This window comes from Bos taurus, chromosome 14 (assembly GCF_002263795.3).
Source record: "Bos taurus isolate L1 Dominette 01449 registration number 42190680 breed Hereford chromosome 14, ARS-UCD2.0, whole genome shotgun sequence".
In the NCBI taxonomy this organism is placed as follows: domain Eukaryota; kingdom Metazoa; phylum Chordata; class Mammalia; order Artiodactyla; family Bovidae; genus Bos; species Bos taurus.
Genome location: NC_037341.1, coordinates 74,465,840 through 74,488,941, shown reverse-complemented (window position 1 = coordinate 74,488,941; position 23,102 = coordinate 74,465,840). Strand labels below are relative to the sequence as shown.

Genomic DNA, 23,102 nt, shown 5'->3' with positions numbered 1-23,102 from the left:
ACAAAATATTTAAGCAAATAGCTGTAATAAGAGACAAAGAATATGATACAATTATAAAGGGGTCAATTCATCAAGAACATATAATCAAATTTACATATGTATATACCCAACTTCAGACCAACTAAATATATACTGTAAACATTAACAAACCTAAAAACAGAAATAGACAGCAATACTATTACAGAATGGGACTTCAATACCCAATTTTCATCAGTAGCTAGTTCATCCAGACAGAAAACCAATTAAAAAATTTGTCTTATCATACATGTTAGACGAGATATATCTAACAAATGTACACAGAAGAGTCCATCCAACAGGAGCAGATTCCACGTTCCTTTTAAGAATATGGAACATTCTCCAACTTAAATCATGTGTTAGATCACAAATAAGTCTTAATAAACTTAGGAAAACAGAAATAATATCAAATATAGTTTCCGACTACAATGTTACAAAACTAGAAATCGATAACAATGAAGAAACTGGAAAATTCACAAATATGTGAAGATTAAACTATATGCTACCAAACGACCAATGGCTAATAGAAGAAATTTTAAAAAAAATACCTTGAGACAAATGAACATGCTAACACGACATACAAACTTATTGAATGCAGCATAATTCCATCTAAGAGGAAAGTCACAGTCATAAATGCCTACATTAAGGAAAAGGAGATCTCAATTAAACAACTACATATCTAAAAGAATCAGAAAAGGAAGAACACATTAGGCCCAAAGTTAATAGATGAAACTAAAAAAGGTAAGAATGGGAAAAATTTAAATAGTGACTAGAAAGGAAATAGAAAAGATCAATGAAAGTTAACACCTGTCTACTTTTGGGGGTGGGGGGAGACAGGGGGAGATAAAAGATGTGGTTCAAATTTTGCTCTTTAAGGTATCTTGAAATTATAGGTTCACTCTCCCTAAGATTTCAAAAAGCATGAACATCTCCCACGAACAGTGAGAACAGCCCCCAGAAACTGCTTTCAGATCTGGGCCACCCACAGAGCCCCCCATTCGCCCCCATGAAAACGGCCGAAAAGCAAAGGGAATGACAAGGACTTTGTGACTGTCTGCGGACCTAAGGCGAACCGAGAGAACTTGCCAGGTGTTTCTTGGGACTCCCTTCCAGATGAGCTACTCCTAAGAATCTTTACCTGTCTGTGCCTCCCTGAACTCCTGAAAGTCTCCAGTGTTTGTAAGAGATGGTATCATCTAGCATCTGACGAGTATCTCTGGCAGACCATAGACCTCTCGAGCGTAAACCTCTAACCAGATGTGGTTGGTGGACTGCTGTCCCGAGGGGTGGTTGCCTTCTGCTGCCCAGGATCACTTATGGACCAGCCGTTAGTTGAACATCTCAGCCCTTTTCGTCTACAGCTCCTGCGCCTGCGGAACTCCCTGATGGCTGTGTCTACCCTCCATGGCCTTCGGTCTCACCGCCCCAAGCTGCAGCATCTCAGCCTGGAGGGCATCCGGCTTTCAGATCCCATTGTAGATAATCTTGCTCAGAACACAAATCTATGGTGTCTACACCTTTCTGGGTGTTCTGGATTCTCTCAATCTGCCCCGGAGACTTTGCTGAACAGCTGTTCCAGACCGGATGAGCTGAGCCGCTCTTGGTGCTGTGGCCTCACTGAAAAGACGTACAGATGGCTGTGGCACACGTGTTAGAGACCGCCACCCGGATGACTCTCAGCGGGTACCTGGAGAATCTGCAGAGACCAGGTGTCTCTACCTTAGTTGGAAGACCACCACCCGGATGCCTCTCAGTGGGTACCTGGAGAATCTGCAGAGATCAGGTGTCTCTACCTTAGCCGGAAGACCTCCACCCAGATGCCTCTCAGCGGGTACCTGGAGGATCTGCAGAGATCAGGTGTCTCTACCTTAGTTGGAAGATGTCCCAATCTTGTCCACCTAGACTTAAGTGATAACGTCATGCTGAAAAATGACTGCTTTCCAGAATTTTACTAACTCAACTACCTCCAACACCTATCACTCAGTCAGTGCTATGACATAATACCTGAAACTTTACTTGAACTTGGAGAAACCCCCACACTAAAAACACTACAAGTCTTTGGAATTGTGCTGGGCGGTACCCTTCAACTGTTAAAGGAAGCCCTCCCCCATCTAGTTAATTGCTCCCATTTCACCATCATTGCCAGGCCGATCACTGGCAACAAGAAGAACCAAGAGATGTGGGTCATCAAATGCCGACTGTCACTAGAAAAGCCCAGTTGTCTATGAAGCCTTTATTGCAAGACGGTGTCTCCTCTTTTCTTTGAACAGGGAAACTAGGCAGGAGGCCCCATTGTGGAGAGCTCAGCTATTTATATCCTTGGTTTTCCATTGCCTTCCTTCTACAAGTATATTAGAGAACCACTGGAGAGAGAAAACTGTGAAGTGTTGCTTTTTAGAAATGATTATGAAAGCTTTTATCACTGCTATACCCTTAAGAGCCTAAGCTCTATGCTTTTTGAAATTCCATCGGTAGTTTTTTTTATAAAATATTAATTATATTGGGATTCCCTTGTGGTTCAGACAGTAAGGCGTCTGCCTGCAATGCAGGACACCTGGGTTCAATCCCCGGGTCGGGAAGATCCCCTGGAGAAGGAAATGGCAACCCACTCCAGTACTCTTGCCTAGAAAATTCCCTGGATGGAGGAGCCTGGTGGGCTACAGTCCATGGGGTCTCAAAGAGTCGGACAGGACTGAGCAACTTCACTCGCTCATTGCACAATATATAACTGTAACTTATTTTATACACAGCAGCTTGCACCCCTTAGTCCTCTGACTCTACACTGTCCCATCCCTTCTTCCCTCTCCAATACTATGTTCTCTATAACTGTGAAGCTGTTTCTATTTTCACTAGTTTGTTGTTTTTTTTAGATTCACTAGTTTGTGGACTTTTTAGATTCCACATATAAATGATATCATATTACATTTCTCTCTATCTGACTTATTCACTTAGTATAATGCCTTCCAAGTCTATTCATGTTGCTGGAAATGGCAAAATTCCCATTTTACTCTTTGTTATGACTGAATAGTACGTCATTGTATATATGTATATATATATATATGTATATATATATACGTGTATGTGTGTGTGTGTGTGTATATATATATATATATATGTAGTGCTGCTGCTGCTAAGTCGCTTCAGTCGTGTCCGACTCTGTGCAACCCCATAGACGGCAGCCCACCAGGCTCCCCCGTCCCTGGGATTCTCCAGGCAAGAACACTGGAGTGGGTTGCCATTTCCTTCTCCAATGCAGGAAAGGGAAAAGTGAAAGTGAAGTCGCTCAGTCTTGTCCGACTCTTCGAGATCCCATGGACTGCAGCCTACCAGGCTCCTCCGTCCATGGGATTTCCCAGGCAAGAGTACTGGAGTGGGGTGCCACTGCTTCCTCCGATGTGGAGTACTACTCAGTATCTGTACATATGGCTTCCCTGGTGGCTCCATGGTAAAGAATCTGCCTGCCAATGCAGGAGATGCAGGTTCTATCCCTGGATTGGGAAGAACCCCTGAAGAAGGAAATGGCAACCACTCCAGTGTTCTTGCCTGGGAAATTCCATGAACAGAGGAACCTGGTGGGCTACGGTCCATGGAGGGTCATAAAAAGAGCTGAACATGACTTAGCGACTAAAGTATATCTATACATATATACACACACATACACACACACATATATATCTTTATCCATTCATCAGTTTGATATTTTTATTCATTCATCCATTCATGTTTACCCATATATATATATATATATGCCTGTTGATGGACACTAAGTTTGCTTTCATATCTTGGAAGTTGCAAACAATGCACCTTTTCAAATTAGTGTTTTTGTTTTTTTTCAGATATATACTCAGGAATGTAACTGCTGGGTAGCTGTACTTTTAGTTTTCTGAGGAACTTCTATACTGTTTTCTGCAGTGGCTGCATCAATTTACATTCCCACCAAGAGTGTACCAGGGCTCTCTTTCTCCACATTTCTGCCCCCATTTATTAGTGTCCTTTTGAAGATATTCATATATAAGGCAGTATTTCATTGTGATTTTGATTTGCATTTCCCTGACAATTAGTGATGTTGAGCGTATTTCCAAGTGTCTGTTGTCCACCTACATTCCATTTTTGCCCATTTTTAGTAGGGTTGTTTATTTATTTTTTTAGTTGTATGAACTGTGTATATATTTTAGATATTAATGCCTATCAGTCATATCAATAGCAAATGTTCTCTCCTGATTCAGTGTACTGTCTGAATTTTTTTTCCATCTTCAATATTAACATGGCTAAACGTAAGTGCAGATATTTTGATAAATCCTTTTTAAATGTATGCTGATATGATAGCTGTCACAATACAATGTAACAAAATTGTTTAAAATGAAATTTAAGAAAACTAAACTCTACTAGAGCCATCTCATGGGAAAAAACTAAATGACTGTTTTGGTCACCCCAGTAATATAGCCACTATGGAAAACATTACGGAGTCTTCTCATGAAATTAAATATAGAGCCAGAATATGATCCAGCAATCTCACTTCTGGATCTATATCTAGAAGTAAATGAAAAGAAGTAAAGGAAATGAAACCATAATCTCAAAAAGATATCTGCACCCTCATATTCACTGTAGTATTATTCACAATAGCCAAGGTGTGGAAACAATCTAACTGCCATGAGTTTGAAAGAATAAAGAAAATGTGACATATAAAGTAGCATATTATTCAGCTTTAAAAAGAAGGAATTCCTGCCATTTAGAATCTGAATGTACCTGAAGACTATTATGTTAAGTGAAATAAGCCAGACAGAGAAAAACAAATATTACATGGCATCACTTGTATGTAAAATCTCGAAAACAGAAACTCAAACTCAGAAACAGAATGCTGGTTGCCAAGGGCAAGGAGTAGAAGAAATTAGGAGAGGCTGGTAAAAGAGTACAAATTTTCAGTTATAAGATGAATAAGATCTTTTGTTCTCCTGCATGACCTTGTGACTGTAATTGATAATACTGTATTATATAACTGAAATTTGCTGAGAGAAGAACTTGTATTCTTATAAAAAATGATAAATATCTGATGTGATAGGTGTGCTAATTACTCCAATTGCAGAAAAATTTTCACAATGTATATCAAATCATCACATTGTATGCTTTAAAATATTGTAATTTTATGTCTTTTGTAAATAGGTAAAGGTGAAAAAAATGACATATTAGAAACTACACAATATTTACTTAAGCCACAGGGTAATATATACAATATTTTAGATGTAGATAGAAAATAAGAAAGGAAACTTAGAAACAACTCCTGTTAAATCTTGAAATAAATAATAAACCAGATACATTTTTCTCTCTTAATAATGACAGGCATAGAGCCCACAATTGTAGTTAGTAGTATTTAAACATGAAAAAACTCTGCTTATCAGTTTGTGTCTATTTTACTTTTGTGGCTAACATCTGTGTCTTACATTTTATAGTAAGATAAAATTCTAGGCAAGATTTCTAGGTGAATTGTCAAATGGTTAGATAGTTACCTTGCCTTACCAAAATTTAATTTTTGGACACTTCCAGACAAAGATTGCAGTGGAAGAGGAGATATTTTAAGCCAAATGATACTTTACAATAAAGTTAAGTATATTTCCCTTGAGCAGACATGGCAATACAAAGAATTGTGCACCAAGAGAAGAATCAAAACCAAGCTCTCCTAAACTGTAGAGGGTGCAGGTCCACAGACACACACTGTTATTGAGTTGCCCACATAACTTCCGCTCAGGCGTGGTGAACTCCCAGTCTGAGTGCTGGATGGACTCTCAAAATCATGGCTTGAGTCCCTTCTAAAGTAAAAACAGTACTCTGAAATTGTAAATATAGAACAACTTAATCAGAGCCAACAAGCCACAATAATAAAGGTTTGGATAGTCACAGTTTAAAGGCTATGACTAGAAAATCTTGATCTTTAACCTTCCTCATGTTAGCCAACAGACAGTAGTTAATCCTTATATCCCTATAGAAGTGGAAAAAAAAAAAATGAGGGAAGAATGTTATTTGGTAACATATATTACCCAAGCCTTTAATGGAGAAGGAAATGGCAACCCACTCCAGTACTCTTGCCTGGAGAATCCCATGGAGGGAGCAGCCTGGTAGGCTACAGTCCATGGGGTTGCAAAGAGTCGGACATGACTGAGCGACTTCACTTCATTTTATTTTAAATGACCTTAGGTTGACTAGACAATCATTTGGTTGGATAATGATGGTACACCTATATGTCTTTAACATATCTAAAAGTAAATGCCCTGTGATCTTGTAAGCCAAAGTTAAATATATTTGCAAGAATGCTTTACTGGATCTTACATACTCCAGAATGTGAGTGCTCAGTCCTTTCAATAAGCTATCATCTTCCTCCCAAACCCAAATTCTCAGGCTTAAAGAATGGTGCCCCAAAGTGAAAGCTACAGTTGTCAACCAGTTTGAGGACAGGAAGATAAATATATTCCCAAGGTTATATATGTTTGCTGAAGTCTAGATTTTGATTAGATGCCATCAAAATCATTCTCTGTGGCATGATTTTGGAAGGCAGAGATACTTCCACTTTACACAAGCTGTAGAAAAGCTAGAGGAAAAGACTCCAGAGAGTGTTGATGCCCTAGGTAGGTAAAGGTCAACACCTGGTTCTCAGGTCACCACATTCAAGGATCCATATGTGATTATGAGTAACAGCAGGAGTGGCCTTCTTGAGACTGCTGCTGCTGCTGCTGCTAAGTCCCTTCAGTTGTGTCCAACTGTGCAACCCCATAGACAGCAGCCCACCAGGCTCCCCCGTCCCTGGGATTCTCCAGGCAAGAACACTGGAGCGGGTTGCCATTTCCTTCTCCAATGCACGAAAGTGAAAAGTGAAAGTGAAGTCCCTCAGTCGTGTCTGACCCTCAGCGACCCCATGGACTGCAGCCTACCAGGCTCCTCCTTCCATGGGATTTTCCAGGCAAGAGTACTGGAGTGGGGTGCCATTGCCTTCTCCGGGCCTTCTTGAGACTAACGGCATTTAATTCCTGTCATGTTTGTCTTTCTAATTTTATTTCTCGTCATCATGATCAACAGTAGAATCTGGATGGAGTTAGAATAAGATTGTAGAAGCTTAAAAAGCTGCATTTAGGGCAAGAATACTCAAATTTATTATGGAATGGCATTAGGTATTTGCTTTCTGCTGATGTAGGTAAGTTTGGTAATTTTTTTTTTTTTCTACATTAATAGTTGGAAGAAGGCCCAAGGCTTTCCTGGACTCAGAACTGTTTAGTAAGCAGGGATTTTTGTGCTGCATGTTAATAAAATGACACCATTGTTTCATTTGGGCAACTGCTCAAAAGAGATGAATAATGAGCTGCTTTCTAGGTAAGAGTCCTTGAGTTGCTGTTGAAGATACTCTAAAGCTCAGGTTGCTAAAATTTACTCTTAAAGCCATTCATTTGAGACAAATCTTAACCAAGTTGTTGTCATTCAGTCGCTAAGTCATATCCGACTGTGACCCCATGAACTGCAGTATGCTAGGCTTCCCTGTCCTTCACTGTCTCCCCGAACTTGATCATACTCAGGTCCACTGAGTTGGTGATACTATCCGCCATCTAATTCTCTATTTTACTCTTTTCCTCTTGCCCTCAGTCTCCCCAGCATCATGGTCTTTTCCAGTGAGTCAGCTCTTCACATCAGGAGGTCAAAGTATTGGAACTTCAGCTTCAGCATCAGTCCTTCCAATGAATATTTAGGGTTGATCTCCTGAATGATGTGCCTGGTGGCAAAAGTAAAGCCTGATGCTATAAAGAACAATATTTCATAGGAACCTGGAATGTTAGGTCCATGAATCAAGGTAAACTGTATGTGGTCAAGCAGGAGATGGCAAGAGTGAACATAGACTTTTTAGGGACCTGCTGCTGCTAAGTCACTTCAGTTGTGTCCGACTCTGTGTGACCCCATAGACAGCAGCCCACCAGGCTCCCCCGTCCCTGGGATTCTCCAGGCAAGAACACTGGAGTGGGTTGCAACTTCCTTCTCCAATGCATGAAAGTGAAAACTGAAAGTGAAGTCACTCAGTGTTCAACTCTTAGAGACCCTGTGGACTGCAGCCCACCAGGCTCCTCCGTCCATGGGATTTTCCAGGCAAGAGTACTGGAGTGGGGTGCCATTGCCTTCTCCAACAAAAGCAAAAGACAGTTGTAATTTAGTATTTTACAAAAGTAAATTAGTTATCAGATTTTATTATTATTAAAGGTAAAAATAAACTTTATTTTTTATTTACCTTGTGAAAAATCCTAGTAAAGAATCTTTAAAATTAACTTTATGATCTTTCCCATGCTCAAGGCAATAGATGAACACCACTCTAATTATAAATGTTTTTCTGGCCTGATGCTGGCTCTATTCTCTATCAAATCACATGCTCATAAATATAGGCTTCTAGCCAGAGTTACTTTTCTCATCTGTAGAGTTTTCTTCCTTATCTACTTCAAAAAAGTTTTATAAATTGGGAAACAAAAGATAAGAAATTGCTCTTATGTTGTGAATTTATAAAAAATATATTGTATTGCAGTATCTTAAATGTGTCCTGAAATGGACCTGAAAATAAACTCCTTATCAAAATCTAAGAGCAAGTTTCTGAAAACTACTTGGGGATGAGTAATTCAAGGCTAGATGATAAAAACAGGTCAAATTCCCTTTTCCTTTATAACATTATAGTATTTTCATAACTATAATATTTTTATAACAATATAATACCATAATTACTCTCATGGCATTTTTAGCTAACATGTATTGAGCATCTTTTTTTTTTTTAATGTACCAGGCACTCTTATAAGTATTAATACTTTACATTAATCAACTTAACTGATCCTGACCATAGCCCTGTGCTACACACTCTAACATAGGAAAACCAAGACAAAGAAGAAGTTAAATAACCTGCCCAGAATTACAGAGCTGGTAAAAGAGAGACCTAGATTTTGAAAAAAACAGTGCTGCTCAGAGTCTTGGCTCTTAACTACTCTGTTGTAACATCTCTTTTAATTTCATGAGTTTCATAGACATGAACAAAATTATGTGTCATAAAGATTTTGAAAACTCTTGTGCTATTACTCAATTATCATCCTTTCTAGTCTCCACAGATTTATTTAGATATCTCCCTGATACCCAGGGATTTATGTTCCAAGGGCTATCAGTAAACCTCAGGCCCAACACATGTCCTCAGCTCCAGGGAAACTTCTCTTAGCTCCTTCGCATCCACACCAATACGCTGGAATGTGAAGCTTAAGGCCCATACTGGTTTAATTTTAATTTGCTTTTCTTCCCTGAGCCTTTAACACAAAATCTTTATTCTTTCTTTGCCATATGTTTTACCTGATCTTTCTTCTCTCAGTGTTGAGGTGTCTTTTTTTTTTTTTTTCCAATCATGGCTAAGAGGTCTGGCTCTCAATACCCACATATTAGACTAGAAATTCTTCTGATTAAACATATTTTATATATGTTTAATATGTTTATATATGTATATAAAGATATTAATGTGTATAACATGTATATGTGTATAAACATATATATATATGTTTATGTATATAAAACATATTAATGTGTATAAACATATATGTGTGTATAAACATATATATATGTTTATATATGTTTATATATATATATATTCCCACATCACAGTTTTACCATAAAAGGCCCACTCCACTAGAGAACCAATAACTATAAAAGCCATCCCCCATGATTAAGAATCTAAGGATGGTAGAAGTTGATGACCTTAGCAGTTGCTAAAATTTCAGACTTTCTGAATTTGGCAGTAGTACGGACGTTGTCTCTGGAGGCGCTAGTAATCACCAGTTACGGTATTTTGACAGGTGAGCTAGTCTCTCCCAGGGAGAGCCTGTGTAAGTGCAAACAGAAAGGCTTTAATACTGGAACTGCCTCAGAGGAAGAAAGTACAGGTGAGATACTATGAGATTACCCTAGACAGATTATAAAAGGAATACAGACGACCACATCTTCATGAGATAGAGAAAAGATTCTCCACAGATTCCACCAAAATAAGGGCAAAGATCCAACAAAGCTGGAAAGAATCATTCTTTTACCAGACGAGCAAATGTAGAATTTTGATTCATTTAATGTACTCTGAAGATGGCCTCTTTTACCACTTTTATTTAATGGGGACCTCTTTTAGATGGGAGAAAATCAGTCAATTATGGTCAAAAATAGGCTGACTACATTCAGGTTTAATAAAACATTCTAGAGGTCACAGGAAAAACAAAATTCAATCAACTTGTAAATATAAAAAAGTCCAGAGTGACAATATAGTAACATAAAATTAATTTTGTAGCAGGTTAAACATCAAATAAAAGAACAACCAATGATCTGATAAAATAATACAGGTTAAACCTTATTTAAAAGATGGCCTATCCTGAGCGAGGAGATCCAACCAGTCCATTCTGAAAGAGATCAGCCCTGGGATTTCTTTGGAAGGAATGATGCTAAAGCTGAAACTCCAGTACTTTGGCCACCTCATGCAAAGAGCTGACTCATTGGAAAAGACTCAGATGCTGGGAGGGATTGGGGGCAGGAGGAGAAGGGGACGACAGAGGATGAGATGGCTGGATGGCATCACTGACTCGATGGACGTGAGTCTGGGTGAACTCTGGGAGTTGGTGATGGACAGGGAGGCCTGGCGTGCTGCGATTCATGGGGTCGCAAAGAGTCAGACACAACTGAGCGACTGAACTGAACTGATCCTGAGTGTTTAAACATCTTTGAAAATAAAATTTCCATTGTGTATGAAAAAATATGTAAGGATCCTATGGCATGGATTACATGATGCTGCTACTCTCAATCTCCTGTGTTCTGCTAGGTCATGACCTCTAAAGAAATATATGAAGTAAGGGATTGCAAAATCAGATTACATTTTAAATGACCTTTGATAAGCACTGTGTATAAAGCAATCTATTTCCATTTTTAGCTAAAATAGTGCCAACATTCACTTTTCCAAGATTTTGACTAATCAGAGCTGGCTGTTTTCTAAGAGAATATATTTTAAATTTAATGATATGTTTTATTTTCCTCATGGGCATTATCCTGTTGGAAGGTATGATGGCACAAATCACACTTTATAACATGAATACGTTTCCTGTGCAAGCCATGCATGACAGAAAACATTACAGAATGGTGAAATGACCTATTTTAATCAAGTATCTAGGTGAAGTCAGCATGCTTTATTTCCATATAACAGTGCCTTGATTTTTAAAAAATGAAATAATTATAAAGATATTTAAATTTTTATTTGGAGATTATAAGAAAAATTTTTATATTTTAGTTTAATATTTTACATTCAGCTGACTTGTCAAATTGTACACCAAATGTTTTAATGAACCAGTTGTTATATCTAGAAAATGGAATCCATCAAATAACCTGGTTATTTCCAGTTCAGTAATGTGCACCTTTATATCACTTTTAAAACACCCCTAAGAAATAGACTGAGAGTATATATAGTTTTGCCTATAGCCTCTGGGTTATAGGAAAAACTATGAGCAGACGGCTAATCTGATCACCTTTAAGTCTGATTGTCTAGCAATCTTACATCAATTCTCAAGATGGTTGAAAAGAAAATTTCAGTTTCATGAGATATCATCTTGTATAAAGACAATTTTATACAAACTCCACTGAGTAAGCACTATCCAGCCCATTCACTTTAAAAGATATTAGATGCTTATGGATATGTATCATGGAATCATCATAGTATCTGTTATGGGAATCGGTGATGTACCCTAGATTAAAAAAAAAAAAAAAAAAACCTGTTTATAAGCTAATGAGTGGAGGGAGAAATTCAAGTCTATTATTGTTTAAGGGAAATACACCAGGAGACAACTGCAACTGTTTAATTAGAGTAATTGTCTCTCTCATCTGGTGGTTATTTAAATATAGCAAATGTAACTATCTGGATTTAAGTTCAAGACAAGAAATTTGTCAAGCACTGATCCTCAGAATTAAAATAATTCAAAAAATTTTGTATTGAATTTTGTTCATAAAATTGTCTCACTCTGAGTGTATTAGTTTTTATATGATTCTAAATATAATGAATATCCCTTTATTTAAATGATTACAGAATAAACCAGAGAATCAGAGAAAGCAGTTATTCTGAAGGCCATAAGGAACAGTAATAATAACCAACTAATAATAATTATAGCCAACTATTGGACTTCCCTGGTGGCTCAGATGGTAGAGTCTGCCTGCAGTGCCAGAGATCCAGGTTCTATCCTTGGGTCAGGAAGATCCCCTGGAGAAGGAAATAGCAACCCACTCCAGTATTTTTGCCTGGAAAATCCCACGGACAGAGGAGCCTGGCAGGCTACAGTCCGTGGGGTCGCAAAGAGTCAGACACGACTGAGCAACTTCACTTTAATTAAGAATATTAAGAAGGCTTTCTTATCTCTTCTTCCTGTTCTCTGGAACTCTGAATTTAATTGGATATACCTTTACCTTTCTCTTTTGCCTTTTTCTTCTCTTCTTTTCTCAGCTATTTGTAAGGCCTCCTTAGTCAACCATCTTGCCTTTTTGCATTTCTTTTTCCTTGGGATGGCTTTGGTCACCGCCTCCTGTACAATGTTATAAACCTTGGTCCATAGTTCTTTAGGCACTCTATCAGATCTAACCCCTTGAATCTGTCACCTCCACTGTATAATCATCAGGGATTTGATTTAGGTCATACCTGAATGGCCCAGAGGTTTGCCCTACATTCCTCAATTCCAGTCTGATTTTGGCAATAAGGAGATCAAGATCTGAGCCTCAGTCAGCAACAGGTTTTGTTTTTGCTGACTGTATAGAGCTTCTCCATCTTCAGCTGCAAAGAAAATAATCAATCTGATTTTGATGATGACCATCTGGATGTCCATGTGTATAATTATCTCTTTTGCTGTTGGAAGAAGGTGTCTACTATGACCATTGTGTTCTCTTGAAAAAACTCTCACTGATTCTGAAGCTGAAGCTCCAATACTTTGGCAATCTCATGAGATGAACTGACTCATTAGACAAGACCCTGATTCTGGGAAAGACTGAAGGCAGGAGAAGCGGGAGACAGAGGATGAAATGGTTGGATGTCATCACCAACTCAGTGGACACTGAGTTTGTGTAAAGTCTGGGAGATAGTGAAGGACAGGGAAGCCTGGCATGCTGCAGTCCTTGGGGTGGCAAAGAATTGGACATGACTGAGCGACTGACCAAACAAACAAAGAATACAATTGTTAAACAGTTCCAAGAAACACAAAGACATAGTGTAGCAGTCAATAATATTCATTATGATTATCTAAAGTCTTCACAGCATGTTTAAAATATACTCAGAAATCAGCATTTACCACAGCAGCAACTTTTTAAATAATGTGTTAACAATTTTAAGAAATTACATTGGAATATTCAAGTAGAAATATTCAACAGATATATTTCCTACTATAAAGCATATGTAATCTTGCCATTTTAAGAATTTTACAGCTTTTTAAATCATGTAAATTATCATCATTATAACAAATGACAAGGTACCAAGGTGGTATAAAGAAGTGACAGCCATCAGGGAAACAGATGATACATGAGTCTGCCCTTGTGAAGCAGTGGTTGTTCCTATGAATTCTCTGCCACTGTTCACAGGGAAAGGCTAACAAGCCAGAGATTCACACTTGCAGTTCCCAACAAAAATGTCTGCCTGTCAGTCCAGGAGAGGGCGCACAAAGGAGAAGGAAATTGACAAGAAAAAGTGGGAAATCCCCAGGGCAAATCTAGGTTGTGCAGGCCAGTGAAGGCGCAAGTCCTGGGTTATGGACGTGGTGTGGGCTGGAGGATATTGGTTTTCCCTTCGCCTCGCATTGCTCAGGGCGGAGCACTCACTAACCGCTTCTTTGCCATTCCCCGCTGCATGGAACACATTGCAGAGTAGGGATGCCCATCTGTCCCCCAGCATTTCCTTCTCACAGTGATCAGGTTCTGAGGTTCCTGAACATGGCTGCACATTGACTCCACCAAGGCAGCTTTGAGAAACTGAAACTTGGGCCCCATGTCAGACCAACTAAATCAGACAAGAGCCAGCACATTCAGGGTGGTATGGCCACAGACTCAGACCAACAAAATTCGAACTGAGTAGTGGGCAGGGACAGAGTCAGCAAGATGGCCTGCACACACACACTTCCAAAGACTGGGGACATAAACTGAGTCTGAGGTTCCATTAGCTAATGATCTTTGGAGGTTCCACCCACCTATAACACAATCTGTGCAAAAGGAAGACAATAAACAAAACCATCTACTCCGTAAAATCAGAATTAATGAACCAGAAGGACAAATATTTTGAAGAAGTATATTAAATATCATCAAATATATGAGAAGTTTAATACTTGTACAGGCATAAAAAGATATAACATGAATACAACTGGAGATAGTGAATGCACAAAATATAATTGTGGATATAATAAACTCAACACATTGGTTGAGGAGTGTAATGATTCAGGTAGAAGAATGGATTAGTGAATTAGTATCAATTAAGGAGTATCCCCAGAAAGCATCAGGAAAAAATAAATAGAAAATGTAAAGAAAAGTTTCAGAGATGAAGTAGACAGCTAGAGGCAAAAAAAAGCCAAAACCTTCATCAAAGGCGTAAGTTCCCATAGGTGTTCTTTTTCCCTCTTACCTGGTGTCCCTTTTCCTTCTTACCTGGAGAGCTATCATTTCCAGAACCTCCTGGCTTAAGCCCTATGATTTCTAGTGCTTCCAGTATTCCTACTGTGGGGCTCAGAAGATAATAATCTCTAATACGTATGCTCATCATAACATACACAGAAGGAATTGCCTAGTGTGGGAACTGGAAAAAACGAACTGAGATCTGGGCAGAAGTTGGTGAAAAGAATTTGTTGCTGGGGCTGTGTTGGACATGTTTAAAAATAAACTTTTAATGTGTTTCCCAATCATAATACAGTTAAAATTATTATGACCAATATCTAGGACTTAAGAGAGTATTTTCATCAAACTTAATTTGAAATTCTGCTTGTTATGATTTTGGGGAAATTTTATATATTTGATCTCCTTAAAAAAAAAAAAAAAGCCTACTACCAACACAACTCTTTATATTAGCTGACTGGGACAGATAGAAGTTCAGAGTGACTCAGGGATCCCTGGAACCAGAAACCCTCATACCAGAGGCAAGGCTGGACACCAAACTGTAGATGCAGATAAAAGTACATGATACACAGAAGAGTCAAGGTTCAAAATGTCACTTAAAATGTGTGGGGTGGAGAAGGGTGGGCAGAAAATACTTATATCCGATGGGGACAGAGAGGTTGGTTTGTGGAAAAAGCTAAATTTGAAAGCCAGAGAGGCAAGAATGAAGATCTTAGGTACTGATCAGAAAGAAGGGACCGCCTAGAGCATGGAGTTATTTGTTACGAGCCTTTAGGTCCAACAAAGGCCTAAAGAATGGGTGAACTGGAGCACAGAAAACATGCAAGGAAGAAGTGAGGACTGTTTAGATATTACAATTACGCTAACACCACATTCCCAGCCCTAAGAAGAGATTCATCTCCTAAACTTTAATGAGAACACCGACCCTTCGTGACTCCTGGGGTATCCTTGCCACTCAAAATAGTTATGTCACGAGGGACTTTTGACTGAAACTGATTCAGAAGTAGAAGCCACATTACATTAACTGACACTTACGAACGTCCTTTCCCCAGCCAGACAAATATTGCTCTGGAGTATCATTCCCCTTCCTCAGCCAAGGCCACCTCTAGACTGTGGCTTTAAGGAAAAGTAACAAGAACTCCTTTGTGTAGCTGTGAAACCTTACAAGTCTGAGACAGAGCCCTAAGGGTAGAGAAAAAGAAAAACCTATGAGAAAAGGGAGCAAGAAGGAACCATCTCTTTATCAAACAAGATGTGTTTCTAATATTCCAAAGCAAGTGAGCTCAGCTAGAAAGTCCATTCTAAGATTTTGTTTGCTTTTCAACAAGCACTAAAGTGTTTAAGTAAATTAGTTATTTTGTTGTTCAGTCGCTCAGTTGTGTCTGACTCTTTGCAACCCCGTGGACTGCAGCACACCAGGCCTCCCTGTCCCTCATCATCTCCCGGAGTTTGCCCAAGTTCAAGTCTACTGTATCAGTGATGCCATCCAGCCATCTCATCCTCTGATGCCCTCTTCTCCTCTCCCCTCAATCTTTCCCAGCATCAGAGACTTTTCCAATGAGTCAGCTGTTCACATCAGATGACCAAAATATTGGAGCTTCAGCTTCAACAAGTATTCAGGGTTGATGTCACTTAAGATCTCCTGGTTTGATCTCCTTTCCAAGGGACTTTCAGGAGTCTTCTCCAGCACCACAGTTCAAAGGATTCTTTGGTGTTGCTGCCTTCTTTATGGTCCAGATCTCACAACTGTACATGACCACTGGGAAGACCATAGCCTTGACTACGTGGACCGTAGTTGGCAGAGTAATGTCTCTGCTTTTCAACACATTGTCTAGGTTTGTCACAGCTTTCCTGCCAAGAAGCAATCCTCTTCTGATCTCATGGCTGCAATCACCATCTACAATGATTTTAGAGCCCAGGGAGAGGAAATCTGTCACTACATTCACCTTTCCCCCTTCTATTTGCCAGGAAGTAATGGGGCCAGATGCCATGATCATGATTTTGGGGTTTTGTTTTTTATATTTAGTTTTAAGCTGGCTCTTTCACTCTCCTCCTTCACCTTCATCAAGCGGTTCTTTAGTTCCTCTTCACTTTCTGCCATTAGAGTGGTATCATCTGCGTATCTGAGGTTGTTGATGTTTCTCCCACCTATCTTGATTCCAGCTTTTAGCTCATCCAGAATTTCTCATGATGTGGTCTGCATATAGGTTAAACAAACAGGTGACAGCAGGCAGCCCTGTGGTACTCCTTTCTCAGTCTTGAACCAATCAGTTGTTCCACACAGGGTTCTAACTTATATCTCCTTCACCGATCACTGCCTTGTCATGTCAAAGAGGTTGCATAAATCAATGAAGCTGAGTCAAGCCATGTAGGGCCACCCAAGACGGATGGGTCATAACAGAGAGTTCTGATGAAACGTGACTCACTGGAGGAGAGAATGGCAAACCACCCCAGCATACATGCCATGAGAACCTCATGAACTATATAAAAGAAAAAAACTAGGTATAAAGTTCCCAAAATATTTCACTTCTTTTATTTTGGCACCAATTGCACACATTAATAGTCCAGTTGTATAAGCAAACATACATCTATCAGCTGCTTCTACTATTTCCCCTCCTTTTAAAACATGCTCTAGCTGCATAGAACACCTATCCCATCCCTAAATTATTTCCTCTCTTAATATCTTGGCTAAACAGACATGGTCAATGTCTCAAATGCTCCATTTCTGCCTTACAAATCTCTATTGTATTTTCATGATCCAACTTTAGAAATGATTAATACTTAGTTCCCTAACTAGGAACTTTGCAAAACTCTATATAAAGCTCAGCTATATCAAATGTATTGCCCAAGATTACAATCTGTTTGCTTAATAGATTGGGCATAAGTATCATGTATTTCTTAATTTTTAATTCCAAGTATCTGATACAATGACAGAACATAGAAGACACAATAATTTTTCTTTTGAAATGTTAATAGTTTTATAGTTAATAGTTTTTCCAAGTTTTTCATACTCTTAACTAAAAAGTCATAACAATTTAAATGTGATACTACTAATTTCATTTTGAAACCACTTAATCAAATAAGAACAATTTTATTTTTTCTTGGGATCAACTTATTTTTCCTTGGCCAATCATAAGTGGAGCTCAACTAGCAAATCAGATTGTTTTGTAAAGTAATGAGCAAATTATCAGTGATAACTAATTTAATATAAAATATGCAAAAGGCCAGTTGATAAATAACAAAAATATTTTTCTCTTAAAATTCATGATAAGTATGTACAAGACTGTCAGTAAGAAGTCCCTGAAATCTACTAAGTCAGCCTTCAGCGTCTGTAGTTCTTTGGTATAGTTTTATCCTCCTCTAGTTTTTATGACCCTCTGAAAGCTGCAGATTTTCCCATGGTGCTGGGTATCACGTGTCTTCCACACACGCTGTTTCTAGCTCATGGTGCTCATTATCTTAATGGACAATTACAGCTCTCCAACTGTTCTCTCAATCACTACAACTAAACAGGACGATTTTCATTATTGGCAACACTTTCAGCTTTTCAATCGCATATGCATCTTACTTTATTTCCCCTTTGAACTATTTTCTCAGCTTTGTAAAAACAAACCACTGCTCTCTCAAACATTAAGAAGGAATAAATAAAGTTTCAAAATCTAATATCAAGATCTAGGTAAAAGTGAAGTTGAATGGCATTTTTACGAGCAAAATTTTAGAAACAAGTATTTTCCTGCCTCTTAACAAAGAACAGCTGATACTTAACAAAATTTAGCCGAATTTTAGGAATTTAAACCTTATTTCACATTGTTTTCCAGAATTTTAATTATACACCCAAAACATGTTAAGTGCACAATAAAAATTAAATAATTAAATGAACTTAAAATTCTCAGAATATCCAGCATTAATACTTTAGCCCAGTCAAAGCTTACTTAATTGCAACATTAATTTCTAAGAGTGATATATGTTCTTCTAGCCTGAGAAACCCAGAAAATTTTAATACACACTTTCTCAAAATAGAAGGAAAGCATTATTATTTTTTTAATTTCAAATGAAGATATATGAAGCAGTGCTCTTACTAGAGGTCAGTAGCAAATGTAACTCCCAATAATCACTTATCTTCATCAAACACCTACTGTGTACTGGTCTCTTCACAAACATCCTCTTTGTAACTCTAAACTTATAAAACAGGTACAGGACAGCTTAATGAGTTATTTGAAAATCACACAGCTAATAAATAAATCAGCTGGGATTCAAATCCAAATCAGTGTTCCACTAGCTCCTGGTTCCTCTCAAGTTGAAGGACCACAAAGGGCTTGAATAATAACCTTATTCTGGATTTTAAGGAATTCTCCATTGGTCTCAAAATTCCAAACCAATCATTGCAAATGCTAGGATCTAATTAGTTGCAGGAACTCTCCAAACTTAAATATTTGCAAAATAATATGTACCATTGATTTTCATTGTCAGTTTAATACTATTTCTATGTAAAAATGACTAAAAACCACAGACTTTATTTTCAACATTTCACATAAATATCTATAAATGTATTGTGTCTGGTTCAACCAACTTTCATTTCTAGGTAATGACAATTTAAAGTTTTGACTTTTATTTTTGTGTTTTCCATTCATTGTGTTTTTTACCCTTAAAGATATTACCAGAACTTTTCTGGCAAAATGAATTACAAAGGTGACTGTTTTCTTATAAAACTATTGTAGTTTTTGTTACATGAACACTGAGTATGCTTATACACTGAAAAGCAATTTTCTTCATGGATATTCCCTTAAGACTGAAGTTTCAGGATATATATATATATATATATATATATATATATCTCTCTCTCCACACACTTCTGGGTGGCTGCAGTCACTTATTCTTACCACATGTGTGTGCATGCTCAGTCAAATTCAACTCTTTGCAACCTAGTGGACTGGGGCTTGCCAGGATCTTCTGTCCATGGGATTTTCTAGAATACTGGAGTAGGTTGCCATTTCCTCCTCCAGAGGACGTTACCAACCCAGGGATGGAACCCACATCTCCTGCATCTCCTGCCTTGGCAGGCAGATTCTTTACCACTGAGGTACCTGTGAAGAGTTGCTTTTACTCCCTGTTCTGTTTTTCAGATCCAATGGACACATATAAAATAAAATAATAATAGCGTTGCACTTTTCCATATTTTTGTATCACTCAAGTTTACACTGAAAAATTGACTGTAAAGGAAGAGTCTATAAAACCTTGGTATGTAAAAGGATAATGCAAATTGGACAATGATTTATCTGGCACAAACCAGATTTGAAAAAAGCATATGCCAACTAGGCAGTAAATTTGAAAAATAAATGAGCACATCTCTGTGAACTAGTTGTGAACATTTGGTAAACAGTGGAAATGAATTTATTTAGAAAGACTATTGTTTCCTTAATCAAAATATTATTTTCTTGCTTTTCATCTATTCCCTCAGCTTTATAATTGAGTTGTAAGTTACTTGCAGAGATGCTGTTTGACAGCATATCTTGCATGTATTTGACAGTCTTACTATGATGACCATCACTAATAATATTTATTTAAATAATACAGCATATTTCCCAAGCCTTTTATACACAGTTTTGTTTATATGCATTTAGTTGTAACAATCTCTATCATAAAATAGTTATTTTCTTGAAAGTAAAGCATAACTCCAACCTTCTGATATGTGGGTTATGTATGGTGATTTCTTTCCAAAGAGTACAGTATGAAAAGGGGGAGAAAAGACTAATCTCATAGTACAAAACTTCACCCAAATGATCAAAATTAGCAACAGTGTTAGTATATAATCTTGATATTATGTGATGAACACAGTATTTTTCCACTGTAGTCTTCCTCTGAAAACCTGTAACACTAATCTATCCACATGAAAAAAAAAAAAAAAACACTGGACAAATATCAATTAAGGGTCATTCGACAAAAACATCTGACTGATAATTTTCAAAATTGTCAAAGTTATCAACAGCAAGGGCAATCTAAGAAACTGCCATCACAGCAGAGATGAGCAGAACAACTAAATGGAATGTGGTGTCCTGAATTGGATCTTGGAACAAAAGCTGGACAACAGATAAGCTAAATAAATTCAAATAAAGTGTGGACTTTAGCTAATAACAGATTATAGATCTTGGACAATTAATTGTGTCAAACACACTATACATATGTAAGATGTTAATAGTAGAGCAAATTTTTTTCTGAAGAATATAGGAACTATCTGTATTATCATCACAACTTTTCTGTAAATCTAAATTTACTCTAAAATAAAATAAGAAAAAAACCGGGAAAGAATTCACACACACACACACACACACACACACACACACACACACACATATCCTAAGTTACAGTTAGAAAACAGCTTCTCTGAGATCCAATGATCTGTCTGGATCACTAGTAGAGGTTGATTTTGAACCAAAAAAAAAAAGATTTTAAAACTAAAAGCAAAGCTTTCCTCTAATATAACAGAGTTACCTCTTGAACAGCATTCATTGTAAATAAAGATTTGACCATTTAATTAAAAATGATAGATCCTTATTTGCCCAAAATGAGTAGAAAGCAAAGGGCTACTTTAGAAAATTTTATGTATATGCATCAAACACAGGAAATTCCCACACTCATACACACTAATGAATTGTTGAGTAAAAGTCTAATTTATTCACTAGTAAAATATACAGCATGGGCAGTCCTTTTTTGAAAATGGTGAAATCCAATCGTTTAGATCTCCATTTCTGTAGTCATGGCTTTAAGGAACTTTTCTGCAAATGCTAGTTTCATTTTCTCTTACTCTATCTTTTCACTTATTCAGAGGTCATTCCTATCTCTCCCCTTGGCTGAACCTCAAGGTTATCCCAGCTTATCTTTGTAATGTCTGCACCTGGTGTTCCTGATCTTCTTCAAACAGCTCATCTCCGTTTTCAGCTTGTGAATTTTCTGGACAGAATTTTTAACCCATTTATTCCAAGCCAAGATTATAATAAATAATGTTCCAAATACTTAAAAATAAAGACAAAATGTTTCTATCACTTTCTTCATCAAAGAAAGGACCTAACAAGTTTACTATGTTTGTATTTGTAAGGACAATTTTATTAATTCTATTATAAAATTTTGTCTAATGTCTTATTAGCTTATAACTAATAAGAACCAAAGTTTTCAGTAAAATAAATGGGCTAATATTCTTTCCAAAATCTAAAATTAAATGGTCAAATGGATTTTCCATAACAATCTTTAATGTTAAATACTTTACATATGTGGTCATGTAACCTAATGCTTTGTTTTTTCCTTTTAAATAAAACTGTCTCAGGTAGGATTCTGACCTCCTTCCCACTCTAAGAAGAGAAGTCCCAAGACATTTAGAATTAAATAAATTTTCCCTGAATCCAACACACAGTCATAATTCTAACTATTGGTCACTAAACCAGCACCACCACACAGCATCAGAAGCTAAAACATGCTCTTGTTGGTACTATTAAAGCTCCCCAATGCCAGGCATCAATCTTGGCCCTCACAAGTCCTTCCCTAGAGTGAGCTGGATTAGTCACGGTCCCTGTTGCCCATGGCCATCCAATATAGCAACCGCTCTATGGACATGTGATCAACATCTGAAGAAGCAGTTTCTGGAGACCCTGGGATAGAGATCTGGGCAAAGAGCACAGGAGCAGGGCCCAAGGCACCCGTGTGAAAAGGACTTGATGCAAAGGAAAACTTCTGAGGGCTACCAGAGCCTGGGAAGATGGGAAGTAGAGAACACACTTCAATATCAATCCAGGCAGTGACCTAGAAGAGCATGGTTCCTGGATCTCTGAGTTCTGAATTCTCAGTACTACCTTTACCTCCCTACTTATGTCAAAGAAGAACTAGATCTGGATAGTAGTTAAAGCATCGAAACAATTGTTTTTTAGGACTATTACGCTCGATCGGGAGAATCCCAAATGCAGCCCAAATAAGCAGGAATTTACAGCCAAGGAGTGGGGCTGGGACTGGGGATTATTCAGTAAATGAAAAATTACTAAGAGTAAGCATCAGGGGTTAGAGTTCTAGGTTAAACAGACCTAATACAATTCTTGCTGAAGACAGGCCAGTGTGATCAGGCATTGCTTGGAGGGACAGGGATGAAGAGCCTGATCAGATATTGAAGGTGATCATATATTTGGAGGGGAGGGGTGTTCTGGTTAAACTGACCAAGCAGGGTTCTTGCTAAAAACTTATTTTATAAGAAAGTGCACAGGTCTGGGAGAAGGTTCAAGAGCCTACTTAGATTTTGACTAAACACAGAATTTGTCAGTCCCACTTCTTGTCCAAGGAAAGAAGGAACAGACTTCTTTCCTTTGAACGACAAAAGTCCTTTTCTCATCAGGTTGCCTTTCATTCATTAAGGACCAGTTGAATCATCTGTTGGGAATTGGTAGTAGAGAGTCTTTGCCAGGTGA

At 37.8% G+C, this 23,102-nt stretch overlaps 1 protein-coding gene and 1 pseudogene across 1 annotated transcript in view; one reads left to right on the top strand and one right to left on the bottom strand.

The window, feature by feature from the left end:
- Positions 1-23,102, bottom strand: part of MMP16 (matrix metallopeptidase 16) — a 395,011-nt gene that overhangs the window by 288,027 nt on the left and 83,882 nt on the right. The gene's annotated exons all lie outside the window — the stretch shown is intronic.
- Positions 941-2,451, top strand: LOC112449585 (S-phase kinase-associated protein 2-like; annotated as a pseudogene).